The sequence below is a fragment of the Anolis sagrei genome, chromosome 3 (assembly GCF_037176765.1).
Source record: "Anolis sagrei isolate rAnoSag1 chromosome 3, rAnoSag1.mat, whole genome shotgun sequence".
In the NCBI taxonomy this organism is placed as follows: domain Eukaryota; kingdom Metazoa; phylum Chordata; class Lepidosauria; order Squamata; family Dactyloidae; genus Anolis; species Anolis sagrei.
The window spans coordinates 271601789-271615867 of NC_090023.1; the positions used below are offsets into that span (position 1 = coordinate 271601789).

The 14079-nt window shown below is 45.6% G+C and overlaps 1 protein-coding gene across 2 annotated transcripts in view; it reads left to right on the plus strand.

The window, feature by feature from the left end:
- The first annotated feature begins 3318 nt into the window (after positions 1-3318).
- OSTN (osteocrin) overlaps positions 3319-14079 on the plus strand; it is a 54069-nt gene continuing 43308 nt past the window's right edge. The window contains exon 1 of one of the 2 annotated variants that reach the window (XM_067466138.1): positions 3319-3432. The gene's annotated coding sequence lies outside the window, so the exon portion shown is untranslated. The remainder of the gene's footprint in view (positions 3433-14079) is intronic. The other variant, XM_067466137.1, reaches the window with a different exon arrangement.

Here is a 14079-nt window from a genome sequence, read left to right on the forward strand (position 1 = left end):
CTTGTCTGGATTCAATTTCAATTTGTTCGCCCTCATCCAGACCGTCACAGCAGCCAAGCACCGGTTCAGGACTGTGACAGCCTCCTTAGTAGCAGGTGAAAAGGAGTGACAGAGTTGGACATCATCTGCGTACAGATGACACCGTACCCCGAAACTCCGGATGATCTCCCCTGGTCACTGCTGAAACCTGGGATTTGTAGTTTGGTAAGGCACCACCATTCTTTGGCAGAGAAGGCTAAATGATGATGATGGTGGTGATGGCGATGGTGATGGTAATGATGATGTTGTTGCCATACCGGGTGACAGTTGCATTGAGGAAAAGCAACAGGAAAAACTCAGCCATTATCAGGACCTCAGCAATGACGACTTAAATCAAGAAATAGTTTTCTAAGATCTACAGCAGTGTTTCTCAACCTGGGGGTCGGGACCCCTGGAGGGGTCGCCAGGGGGTGCCAGAGGGGTCACCAAAGACCATCAGAAAACACAATATTTTCTGTTGGTCATGGGAGTTCTGTGTGAGAACTTTGGCCCAATTCTATCATTGGTGGGGTTCAGAATGTTTTTTGATTGTAGGCGAACTATAAATCCCAGCAACTACAACTCCCAAACGTCAAGGCCTATTTTCCCCAAACTCCATCAGTGTTCACATTTAGCATACTGAGTATTCATGCCAAGTTTGGTCCAGATCCATCATTGTTTGAGTCCATAGTGCTCTTTGTAGGTGATCGTGGGCATTCGTGGGCATTCTGTGTGCCAAGTTTGGCTCAATTCCATCATTGGTGAAGTTCAGAATACTCTTTGATTGTAGGTGAACCATAAATCCCAACAACTACAAATCCCAAATTATGTTTCATAACAGGAGAAAAATTACAGTTATGAAGTAGCAAAAGAATGTTATGGTTGGGGGTTCGCCATGACATGAGGAACTGTATTGAGGGGTCGTGGCATTAGGAAGGTTGAGAAACACTGATCTACAGAGACACTCGCTGGAACACCCCAGCAAGCGAGAGTCCAAAAGTGGCAGGCTCAAACCCAGAACCTGGCATGATGTGAGTTGTAGTTCACCCACAAACTTATGCATTTTGTAAAGTAAGAAATGACTTTTTCAAATAACTCAGGCAATGCTGGGTACCCAAGCTAGTGTGTGTGTGTGTTATGGGGCTGGGAATGGGAGCATCAGTAAGGCCTTCGACAAGGTCCCCCATGACCTTCTGGCAAGGAAACTAGTCCAATGTGGGTGAGGCAAAACTACGGTGAGGTGGATCTGGAATTGGTTAAGTGGACGAACCCAGAGGGTGATTCTCCCCAAGGCTTCCTCCTCTTCATCCTGGAAAGAAGTGACGAGCAGAGTGCCGCAGGGTTCCGTCCTGGGCCCGGTCCTGTTCAACATCTTTATTAATGACTGAGATGAAGGGCTAGAAGGCAGGATCATCAAGTATGCAGACGACACCAAATTGGGAGGGAGAGCCAATACGCCAGAGGACAGGAGCAGGATTCAAAACGATCTTGACAGATTAGAGAGATGGGCCAAAACTAACAAAATGAAGTTCAACAGGGACAAATGCAAGAGACTCCACTCCATGGCAGGAAAAACGAAATGCAAAGATACAGAATGGGTGACAATGAGGCCTGGCTCGAGAGCAGTACATGTGAAAAAGATCTTGGTGTCCTCGTGGACAACAAGTTAAACATGAACCAACAATGTGATGTAGCGGCAAAAAAAGCCAATGGGATTTTGGCCTGCATCAATAGGAGCATAGTGTTTAGATCTAAGGAAATCATGCTCCCCATGCTCTATTCCGCTTTGGTTAGACCACACCTGGAATATTGTGTCCAATTCTGGGCACCACAATTCAAGAGAGATATAGACAAGCCGGAATGTGTCCAGAGGAGGGTGACTAAAATGATCAAGAGTCTGGAGAACAAGCCCTACAAGGAGCGGCTTAGGGAACTGGGCATGTTTAGGCTGAGAGGAGATATCATAGCCATGTATAAATATGTGAGAGGAAGCCACAGGGAGGAGGAGGGAGCAAGCTTGTTTTCTGCTTCCTTGGAGACTAGGACGCGGAACAATGGCTTCAAACTACAAGGAAGGAGATTCCATCTGAACATGAGGAAGAACTTCCTGACTGTGAGAGCCGTTCAGCAGTGGAACTCTCTGCCCCGGAGTATGGTGGAGGCTCCTTCTTTGGAAGCTTTTAAGCAGAGGCTGGATGGCCATCTGCCAGGAGTGATTTGAATGCAATATTCCTGCTTCTTGGCAGAATGGGGTTGGACTGGATGGCCCATGAGGTCTCTTCCAACTCTTTGATTCTATGATTCTATGATTCTATGTAACCAACTCTGCAACACTACTGCAGCCATGGGCAAACTTGGGCCCTCCATGTGTTTTGGACTTCAACTCCCACCATTCCTAACAGCCTCATTCAAAACATTTAAAAACAACATTCAAAAACAGGGGAACTCCAGACAAGAAACAAGCAGGGACAGCTAATCACCTCTCAATAATAATAATAATAATAATAATAATAATAATAATAATAATAATGTATTGTCGAAGGCTTTCATGGCCGGAATCACTGGGTAAGCAGAGGCTGGATGGCCATCTGTCAGGAGTGATTTGAATGCAATATTCCTGCTTCTTGGCAGAATGGGGTTGGACTGGATGGCCCATGAGGTCTCTTCCAACTCTTTGATTCTATGATTCTATGATTCTATGGTGGTCGGGCATCCGGACAACGTGGCCGGTCCAGTGGAGTTGATGGCGGAAGACCATCGCTTCAGTGCTGGTGGTCTTTGCTTCTTCCAGCACGCTGACGTTTGTCCGCCTGTCTTCCCAAGAGATTTGCAGGATTTTCCAGAGGCAGCGCTGATGGAATGATTCCAGGAGTCGCATGTGACGTCTGTAGACAGTCCACGTCTCACAGGCATATAACAAGGTTGGGAGGACAATAGCTACGTAAACAAGCATCTTGGTCTCCCTACGGATGTCCCAGTCCTCAAACACTTTCTGCTTCATTCGGAAAAATATGTGTATTATGGGAATGGGAGCATGTCCTCCGTCAGGCCTTCCCGGCTTGTGTCCACCTCTGGCTCTCTGCTGCCCTTTCCATCCTGCCCATTTCTGACTGCACGATCTTAATTCTGCCATAATCGGATCACCTGGATCGGTGCAATAAATCTCTCCGGAGGAGAAGCGAGAAATGGGCAGGTTGGGGGGAAAACAGAGGGAAAGAGGGAGGGAGATGCAAGAGCCGGTGAAAATCTTTAGGCATGATGTAAGAGAGACGGGCAGCAGGGATTGGAGTGCATTGCAACGGGGGAGACTATAAAAACTCAGGGAGGAAAGGCAACATTAGGGATAAGTCAGAGGAAACCGGCCGGAAAGGTCCAATTTCTGGGGAAAGCCAGTCAGTCCATCTGTGGCTCAAGGTGAGTGCTTACCTTCTAAGTTTTCCTTCTATTTTGCAACTGCTGTGATGCTTTATCCAAAAATGCTTGCTATTTCCAAATCAGCAAAAGCATGCAAAGTTTCTTTAAGGAGGGATGTGTTTGATGCATCTTAGAATCCTAGAATCAAAGAGTTGGAAGAGACCTCTTGGGCCATCCAGTCCAACCCCATTCTGCCAAGAAGCAGGAATATTGCATTCAAATCACCCCTGACAGATGGACATCCAGCCTCTGTTTAAAAGCTTCCAAAGAAGGAGCCTCCACCACACTCCAGGGCAGAGAGTTCCACTGCTGAACGGCTCTCACAGTCAGGAAGTTCTTCCTCATGTTCAGATGGAATCTCCTCTCTTGTAGTTTGAAGCCATTGTTCCATTGCGTCCTAGTCTCCAAGGAAGCAGAGAACAAGCTTACTCCCTCCTCCTCCCTGTGGCTTCCTCTCACATATTTATACATGGCTATCAGATCTCCTCTCAGCCTTCTCTTCTTCAGGCTAAACTTGCCCAGTTCCTTAAGCCGCTCCTCATAGGGCTTGTTCTCCAGACTCTTGATCTGCTCCCTCCTCCCTGTGGCTTCCTCTCACATATTTATACATGGCTATCATATCTCCTCTCAGCCTTCTCTTCTTCAGGCTAAACATGCCCAGTTCCTTAAGCCACTCCTCATAGGGCTTGTTCTCCAGACCCTTGATCTGCTCCCTCCTCCCTATGGCTTCCTCTCACATATTTATACATGGCTATCATATCTCCTCTCAGCCTTCTCTTCTTCAGGCTAAACATGCCCAGTTCCTTAAGCCGCTCCTCATAGGGTTTGTTCTCCAGAGGAGGGGCTTAAGGAGCTGGGCATGTCTTAAGGAGCTGGGCATAGTCTTCCGTGACTATTGTCAGATAGTGATAACGGAGTGGAGTTATCGCAGATGGAAAAACAAAGAGGCAACGCATTCTATCTATGGCAGTGTTTGTCAACCTAGGGGTCGGGACCCCTGGAGGGGTTGCGAGGGGGTATCAGAGGGGTCGCCAATGACCATCAGAAAACACAGTATTTTCTGTTAGTCATGGGGATTCTGTGTGGAAAGTTTGGCCCGATTCTATCATTGATGGGGTTCAGAATGCTCTTTGATTGTATGTGAACTATAAATTCCAGCAACTACAACTCTCAAATGACAATCAATCACCCCTCTCCCAACCCCACCAGTATTAAATTTGGGCATATTGGACATTTGTCCCCGTAACTACAACTCCCATATGTCAAGGTCTATTTTCCCCAAACTCCATCAGTTTGAAGGAGCTGGGGGTGGTGACGGCCGACAGGGAGCTCTGGCGTGGGCTGGTCCATGTGGTCACGAAGAGTCGGAGACGACTGAACGAATGAACAGCAACAACCATCAGTTTCACATTTGGGCATATAGAGTGTTTGTGCCAAATTTGTTTCAGATCCAACATTGTTTGAGTCCTCAGTGCTCTCGGGATGTAGGTGAACTACAACTCCCAAGCTCAAGGTCAATGCCCACCAAACCCTTCTAGTGTTTTCTGTTGGTCATGGGAGTTCTGTGTGCCACGTTTGGTTCAATGTCGTTCTTGGTGGAGTTCAGAATGCTCTTTGATTGTAGGTGAACTATAAATTCCAGCAACTACAACTCTCAAATGACTATCAATCACCCCTCTCCCAACCCCACCAGTATTACATTTGGGCATATTGGACATTTGTCCCCGTAACTACAACTCCCACATGTCAAGGTCTGTTTTCCCCAAACTCCATCAGTTTCACATTTGGGCATATAGAGTGTTTGTGCCAAATTTGGTTCAGATCCAACATTGTTTGAGTCCTCAGTGCTCTCGGGATGTAGGTGAACTACAACTCCCAAACTCAAGGTCAATGCCCACCAAGCCCTTCCAGTGTTTTCTGTTGGTCATGGGAGTCCTGTATGCCACGTTTGGTTCAATGCCGTTCTTGGTGGAGTTCAGAATGCTCTTTGATTGTAGGTGAACTATAAATTCCAGCAACTACAACTCTCAAATGACTATCAATCACCCCTCTCCCAACCCCACCAGTATTCAATTTGGGCATATTGGACATTTCTGCCAAATTTGGCCCAGTGAATGAAAATACATCCTGCATATAAGACATTTACATTATGATTCATAACAGGAGCAAAACGACAGTTATGAAGTCACAATGAAAATAATGTTATGGTTGGGGGTCACCACAACATGAGGAACTGTATCAAGGGGTCACAGCATTAGGAAGGTTGAGAAACACTGATCTATGGCACACAAAGAGTGTGCCGCAGGGTTCTGTCCTGGGCCCGGTCCTGTTCAACATCTTTATTAATGACTTAGATGAAGGGCTAGAAGGCAGGATCATCAAGTTTGCAGACGGGACCAAATTGGGAGGGAGAGCCAAGACTCCAGAGGACAGGAGCAGGATTCAAAACGATCTTGACAGATTAGAGAGATGAATGGCCAAAACTAACAAAATGAAGTTCAACAGTGACAAATGCAAGATACTCCACTTTGGCAGAAAAAATGAAATGCAAAGATACAGAATGGGTGACAATGCCTGGCTCGAGAGCAGTACGTGTGAAAAAGATCTTGGAGTCCTCGTGGACAACAAGTTAAACATGAGCCAGGAATGTGATGTGGCGGCAAAAAAAGCCAATGGAATTTTGGCCGGCATCAATAGGAGCATAGTGTCTAGATCTAGGGAAGTCATGCTCCCCATGCTCTATTCCGCTTTGGTTAGACCACACCTGGAATATTGTGTCCAATTCTGGGCACCACAATTCAAGAGAGATATTGACAAGCTGGAATGTGTCCAGAGGAGGGCAACTCAAAGGATCAAGGGTCTGGAGAACAAGCCCTATGAGGAGCGGCTTAGGGAATTGGGCATGTTTAGCCTGAAGAAGAGAAGGCTGAGAGGAGACATGATAGCCATGTATACATATGTGAGAGGAAGCCACAGGGGGGAGGAGGGAGCAAACTTGTTTTCTCCTTCCCTGGAGACTAGGACGTAATGGAACAATGGCTTCAAACTACAAGAAAGGAGTTTCCACCTGAACATGAGGAAGAACTTCCTGACTGTGAGAGCCGTTCAGCAGTGGAACTCTCTGCCCCGGAGTGTGGTGCAGGCTCCTTCTTTGGAAGCTTTTAAGCAGAGGCTGGATGGCCATTTGTCAGGGGTGATTTGAATGCAATATTCCTGCTTCTTGGCAGAATGGGGTTGGACTGGATGGCCCATGAGGTCTCTTCCAACTCTTTGATTCTATGAGAGAAGGGCATTTCAATACTGTACTTTGTTTATTTTTGAAAGAATAATCCATTTGTTTGACTACTTTTCTTCCCCCCCAAATAACCACGACATGCCTTCTCTGGACAAACATGATGGAGAGCCAAGCGAAGGGGTTTTTTGCTTCGGAAATGTTCACAGTTAGCAAAGCAAAAAGTTGTTTTGATTGCTACTTTGGCAAGAGGTCTGCGGATATTAGACTTAGAGGGGGAAAGGAAGAATTCTCTTTGATAATGCAATCCTTTGTTTTCCAGGCTTTATTCCATTGTATAGACAGGTGGGCATTCAAGAGGCCAAAAAAAAGTTATTAAAAACTTTTTTAAAGGTACATTCCAAAACCAGGTGCATCTAAACTGCAGAATTAATGCAGATTTACCCCACTTGAACTGCTCAATGCTATGGGACCCTGGGAGTTGTAGTTTTACAAGGAACCACAGTGGTTCTCAACCTGGGGTCCCCAGATGTTTTTGGCCTTCAACTCCCAGAAATCCTAACAGCTGGTAAACTGGCTGGGATTTCTGGGAATTGTAGGCCAAAATCATCCGGGAAGGTTGAGAACCACTGTGGTAGAGAATACCTTGTAAAATTACAACTCCCAGGGTCCCATAGTATTGAGCCATGGCAGTTCAAGTGGGGTAACCCCGAATTGTGCCGATATGTAGACCGCTCTGAGTCGCCTGCGGGCTGATATGGGCGGGATATAAGTGATGTAAATAAAATAAATAATAAATAAACCACTGCTCTACCAGAAGTGCTAGTGGCTCAGCAAACTATAAATCCCAGCATTCTACAACATTGAGGGTACATCTACACTGTAAATGCAGTTTGATCCCACTTTAACTACCATGGTTCAACGCCATGGATCCCTGGGATTTATAGTTTGGTGTGGCACCTGCCCTTTTTTGACAGGGAAAGCTAAAGACCTTAACAAACTACAACTCCCATGATTCCATAGCATCAAGCAATGGCTGTGAAAGTGCTGCTGAACTGCATTAATTTTCAGTGGTGCCATGGATCCCTGGGATTTATAGTTTGGTGTAGCGCCTGCACTCTTTGGCAGGGAAGGCTAAAGACCTTAACAAACTACAACTCCCATGATTCCATAGCATCGAGCAATGGCTGTGAAAGTGCTGCTGAACTGCATTAATCTTCAGTGGCGCAGTGGGTTAAACCGCTGAGCTGCTGAACTTGCTGACCCAAAGGTCACTGGTGAGCTCCTGCTGTTAGCCCCAGCTTCTGCCAACCTAGCTGTTCAAAAACATGCATTCCAGGTTTCTATAACATTGAGGGTACATCCACACTGTAGAAGAAATACAGTTTGATCCCACTTTAACTACCATGGTTCAACACCATGGATCCCTGGGATTTATAGTTTGGTGCGGCACCTGCACTCTTTGGCAGGGAAGGCTAAAGACCTTAACAAACTACAACTCCCATGATTCTATAGCATCGAGCAATGGCTGTGAAAGTGCTGCTGAACTGCATTAATTTTCAGTGGCACAGTGGGTTAAACCTTTGACCTGCTGAACTTACTGACCCAAAAGTCACTGGTGAGCTCCTGCTGTTAGCCCCAGCTTCTGCCAACCTAGCAGTTCAAAAACATGCATTCCAGGTTTCTATAACATCGAGGGTACATCTACACTGTAGAAGAAATGCAGTTTGATCTCACTTTAACTACCATGGTTCAACGCCATGGATCCCTGGGATTTATAGTTTGGTGCGGCACCTGCCCTTTTTGACAGGGAAAGCTAGAGACCTTAACAAACTACAATTCCCATGATTCCATAACATCAAGCAATGGCTGTGAAAGTGCTGCTGAACTGCATTAATTTTCAGTGGCACAGTGGGTTAAACCTTTGACCTGCTGAACTTACTGACCCAAAAGTCACTGGTGAGCTCCTGCTGTTAGCCCCAGCTTCTGCCAACCTAGCATAGAATCATAGAATCCTAGAATCAAAGAGTTGGAAGAGACCTCATGGGCCATCCAGTCCAACCCCATTCTGCCAAGAAGCAGGAATATTGCATTCAAATCACCCCTGACAGATGGCCATACAGCCTCTGTTTAAAAGCTTCCAAAGAAGGAGCCTCCACCACACTCCGGGGCAGAGAGTTCCACTGCTGAACGGCTCTCACAGTCAGGAAGTTCTTCCTAATGTTCAGATGGAATCTCCTCTCTTGTAGTTTGAAGCCATTGTTCCGCGTCCTAGTCTCCAAGGAAGCAGAAAACAAGCTTGCTCCCTCCTCCCTGTGGCTTCCTCTCACATATTTATACATGGCTATCATATCTCCTCTCAGCCTTCTCTTCTTCAGGCTAAACATGCCCAGCTCCTTAAGCCGCTCCTCATAGGGCTTGTTCTCCAGATCCTGGATCATTTTAGTCGCCCTCCTCTGGACACATTCCAGCTTGTCAATATCTCTCTTGAATTGTGGTGCCCAGAATTAGACACAATATTCCACTATAGCAGCTCAAAAGCTTGCAAATGTGAGTAGAGCAATAGGTAGCACTCCGGTGGGAAGGTAACGGTGCTCCATGCAGTCATGCTGGCCACATGACCTTGGAGGTGTCTATGGACAATGCCGGCTCTTCGGCTTAGAAATGGAGGTGAGCACCAGAGTCCCGGAGTTGGACACAACTGGACTTAATGTCAGGGGAAAACTTTTTACCTTTTACTACCTTGAATGTGTTAGAACCCTGGGAGTTATAGTTTGCTGAGCCACTAGCAGATTATTCTCAAATAAATTGACCCCTGTAGCTGGGCCAAAACAGCATCTCATTAACAACACAGACTTTCCTTTTGTGCCAATCTCCTTTCCTTGGTAATCTTGCTTGTTTGGGTATCTTCCACATCCAAAATGATAACACTTCAATTCCACGTTTTACTCCCCTGGAACTACGCTATAGAACTGTGGGATTTGTAGTTTGGGGAGGTATTTAGAACTCTGTGCTGAAAAACTCTAACTTCCATCAAAACACTGGACGTTAACAGAAAGTAGTAGGCAAAATTGTACCAAAGTGCTATAATTGCATTGTGCGGAGGAGAATTGTGTTTGGATAGACAATAGACGTGCTATTCTATTTCCAGGTTGGAGCAAAGAATGAGAATGTCTTTTTCCAGCTCTTAGGAAAGAAGGATATTGGTGGGTTGGGGTTACAGACACTAGAATAACACCATGATTGTTATTATGACTACTATTGTGGTTGCTATTGTTATTATTGCCACTATCTCTGCAAAATTGAAGCATCTTGAACTGGAATTGGTTTTGAGACTAAGCGTAAAGCGTTGCAAACTCCTCTGTCTTGGGTTGTTATAGGTTTTTTCAGGCTATAGGGACATGTTCTAGAGGCATTTTCTCCTGACGTTTCACCTGCATTTATGGCAAGCATCCTCAAAGATAGTGAGGTCTATTGGAACTAGAAAATGGGTTTATATATCTGTGGAATGACCAGGGTGGGGCAAAGAACTCTTGTCTGTTGGAGCTAGGTGTGAATCATAGAAACAAAATCTGGCTACCAGTATTAAAAAAAAAACTCAAAAATTACAACAGCAATAACAACAGAGAGTAAACAATCAGGCACATCAAATCACTCTCAACAAAAGATTCCCCCCAGGCACTGCCAAGCCATTAAATGCTAATCAAGGTGGTCAGTTGAAACATTCACACCTAGCTCCAGCAGACAAGAGTCCTTTGTCCCACCCTGGTCATTCCACAGATATATAAACCCATTTTCCTACTTCCAACAGACCTCACAGCCTCTGAGGATGCTTGCCATAGATGCAGGCGAAACGTCAGGAGAAAATGCCTCTAGAACATGGCCGTATAGCCCGAAAAACCTACAACAACCCAGTGATTCCGGCCATGAAAGCCTTCGACAATACATCCTCTGTCTTGTTTAACAAGCAGCACAACAAAGGTGCAACATGGGTGCTGTGATCCACAATTCTATCAAAGCATGTTTGTGCCCACATTCCCTTAAATATGCAATTGGATACCCCTTTAACTATCATGGATCCATCCTACAAAATCCTGGGACATCTAGTTTGGGAAGGTACTTAGAATTTGTTCCGGTTTCTGCACTAAAGAGAATTCAGTGTCATTAGCAAACTATGAATCCCAGAAGTGCAAATCCAATCCTGGAATGCAAATCCAATGCTGGCCTGCCTTGGATTCATAGAATCATAAAATCCTAGAGTTGGAAGAGACCTCATGGACCATCCAGTCCAACCTCTTTCTGCCAAGAAGCAGGAAAATCCCATTCAGAGTCCCCCTGACAGATGGCCATCCAGCTTCTGCTTCAAAGCCTCCAAAGAAGGAGCCACCACCTCACTTTGGGCAGAAAGTTCCACTGCTGAACAGCTCTCACAGTCAGGAAGTTCTTCCTCATGTTCAGATGGAATCTCCTTTCTTTCCCGTAGTTTGAAGCCATTGTTCCATTGCATCCTGGTCTCCAGGGAAGGAGAAAGGAAGCTTGCTTCCTCCTCCTCCCTGTGACTTCCCCTTACCTCTTGATCCCTGGCCTTCTTCATATCTCCCCTCTGCCTTCCCTTCTGCAGGCTAAACATGTCCAGCTCTTTCAGCCGCTCCTCATAGGGTTTGTTCTCCAGACCCTTGATCCTTTTAGTTGCCCTCTTCCTCTGGACACAGCATTCCAGCGTAGAGTCAATATCTCCCTTCAATAGTAGTGCCCAGAATTGGACAAAGTGTGATTCCAGGTAAAGTGGCCTGACTATGGCAGAATAGAGCATGGGGAGCATGACTTCCCTGGACCTAGACACTAGGCTCCTCTTGATGCAGGCCAAAATCCCATTGGCTTTTTTTGCTGTCACATGACATTGTTGACTCATGTTTAACTTGTGGTCCATGAGGATTCCAAGATTTTTTCTACCTGTACTGCTATCAAGCAGGCATCCCCCAGGCCTGTCTGTCTTTCCTTTCCTTCCTTCCTTCCTTCCTTCCTTCCTTCCTTCCTTCCTTCCTTCCTTCCTCCCTCCCTCCCTCCCTCCCTCCCTCCCTTCCTCCTTTTCTTCCTCCTTTCCTTCCTCCTTTCCTTCCTCCTTTCCTTCCTTCTTTCCTTCCTTCCTTCCTTCCTTCCTTCCTTCCTTCTCTTTCTTTCTTTCTTTCTTTCTTTCTTTCTTTCTTTCTTTCTCCCTCCCTCCCTTCCTTCCTTCCTTCCTTCCTTCATTCCCTCCCTCCCTTTCCTTCCTTCCTTCCTTCCTTCCTTCCTTCCTTCCTTCTTTCCTTTCCTTCTTTCCTTTCTTTCTTCCTTCTTTCCTTTCTTTCCTTCTGTCCCCTTCTTCTGCGCAATGTGTCCACAGCTATTCCAACTTTACAAGCAATCCAACCTGTTAAATATCTCCGTCTGACTATATACCAAAATCAAGACGTAGTTTTTTATTGGTTGTTACTGAATGCCTTCAAGTTGTTTCCGACTTGTCATCCTTTCATGGGACTTTCTGAGGCTGAGAGAGTGTGCCCTGCCCAAGGTCACCCAGTAGGTTTTCATGGCCGAGCAGGGATTCGAACCCAGAGTCGTACTCCAACACTCAGGCTAGTTTTAATTTCTTTGAAACGCTTTAAATCCGGCATTTAATTAGTTGACTTATTTTAATTCTTTAGCCTTTAAAAATCATTTTGGTTATTGACATGTTGTAAAAACTCATATTGGTTTTATTACCTTGAGAACCTCAGAAAAAGACAGGGATATTGTGATGACTAAATGAGTCTATGGACTCCTTTTATTCTCTAGCCATAATTGTCAAAAAAAATCAGAGGAGATCATTAATTGAGGCATCAAATCATAGAGTTGGATGGGATCCCCAAAGGCCATCTAGACTGACCCCCCCCCCCCTTTTAGGCATTTGATAAGCAGATTGCACAAGCCTCCTGTTTGAGATACCCTGCCAGGGCTTTGGGGCTGAATAGGAGAAGATCTGAAAATCCCAGGTTCCATCTATCCTGATACTTGTTGGAAGAACTTCACACCCAACAAACACTTTTGCTTCTTCTTTCTCCTTCTTCTCTTCTTTCTTCCACCTCCTCCTCTTCTTTATCCCTTCTGTTCTTCCTCTTCCTCCTTCTCCCCTTCCTCCTTCTCTTCTCTTGTTATTTGGGTACCCTCGATCCAAACACCGGACTCCTCTTGGTGCGGCCAAGAATTGCATTGGCTTTGTAAGCTGCTGCATCACACTGTTGGCTCTTGTTCATCTTGTGGCCAAAAATGATCAAAGTGACAAAAGTGGTCAAAGATCTGGAAAACAGGAATCCCTCTGAGGAGAAACTCAGTGAACTGGAGCTGAAAGGGAATATGAAACCCATGTTATAATATCAGAAAGGAGGGCCTATTAAGGAGAGGGGTGGCTTGTTTTCTGCTGTTACAGAGGCTAAAACATGAAAGAATGGATTCAAAATGTAAGAAAAGAGATTCCACCTAAACACTAGGGAGAACTTCCTGATGGTAAGAACTCTCTGGCAGCAGAATGTGCTGCTTCCTGGCATTCTGGTGGAGTCTCCTCCTCTGGAGGTTTTCAAACTGATTCTGGATGGTCATCTGTCAGGAGGCTTTGGATTGTCTTCCTAATTGACCAAAAGGAGTTGGACTGGATGACCTTTGAGGTCCCTTCTGAATCTAGTGGACTATAGACTCCAAGGACTCCTATGGAGTCTCTTTCTCTGGAGGGTTTTAAATGGAGATTGGATGTTTATCTGTTGGGAGGGCTTGGGTGGTGTCTGGAAGCATTGGGTTGGGTTGGTTGACCCTTGGGGATCTCCATCTTCCAACTCTAGGATTTTATGATTCTTTGATTTCGCTTGCTTCCTTCCCTCTCTCACTCTTTCTCCTTCCTTCCTTCCTTCCTTCCTTCCTTCTTTCTTTCCATCCTCCTTTCCTCCCTCCCTCCCTCTTTCTTTCTTTCTTTCTTTCTTTCTTTCTTTCTTTCTTTCCATCCTCCTTCCCTTCCTTCCTTCCCTCCTTCCCTCCTTTCTTTCTTTCTTTCTTTCTTTCCTCCCTCCCTCCTTTCTTTCTTTCTTTCTTTCTTTCTTTCTTTCTTTCTTTCCATCCTCCTTCCCTCCCCTCCCCCTTTGTTTCTTTCCTTCTTTCCTCCCTCCCTCCCTCCCTCCCTTTCCTCCCTTCTTCCTTCCTTTCCTTTCCTTCCTTCCTTCCTTCCTCCTTCCCTTCCTTCCTTCCTTCCTTACTTTCCTCCGTCCTTCCTTCCTTCTTTATTTCCATCCTTCTTTCCTCTCTCAGACCCTCCGTCCCTCCCTCCCTCCTTTCTTTCTTTCTTTCTTTCTTTCTTTCCATCCTCCTTTCCTTCCCTTCTCTCCCTCCCTCCTTTCTTTCTTTATTTCTTT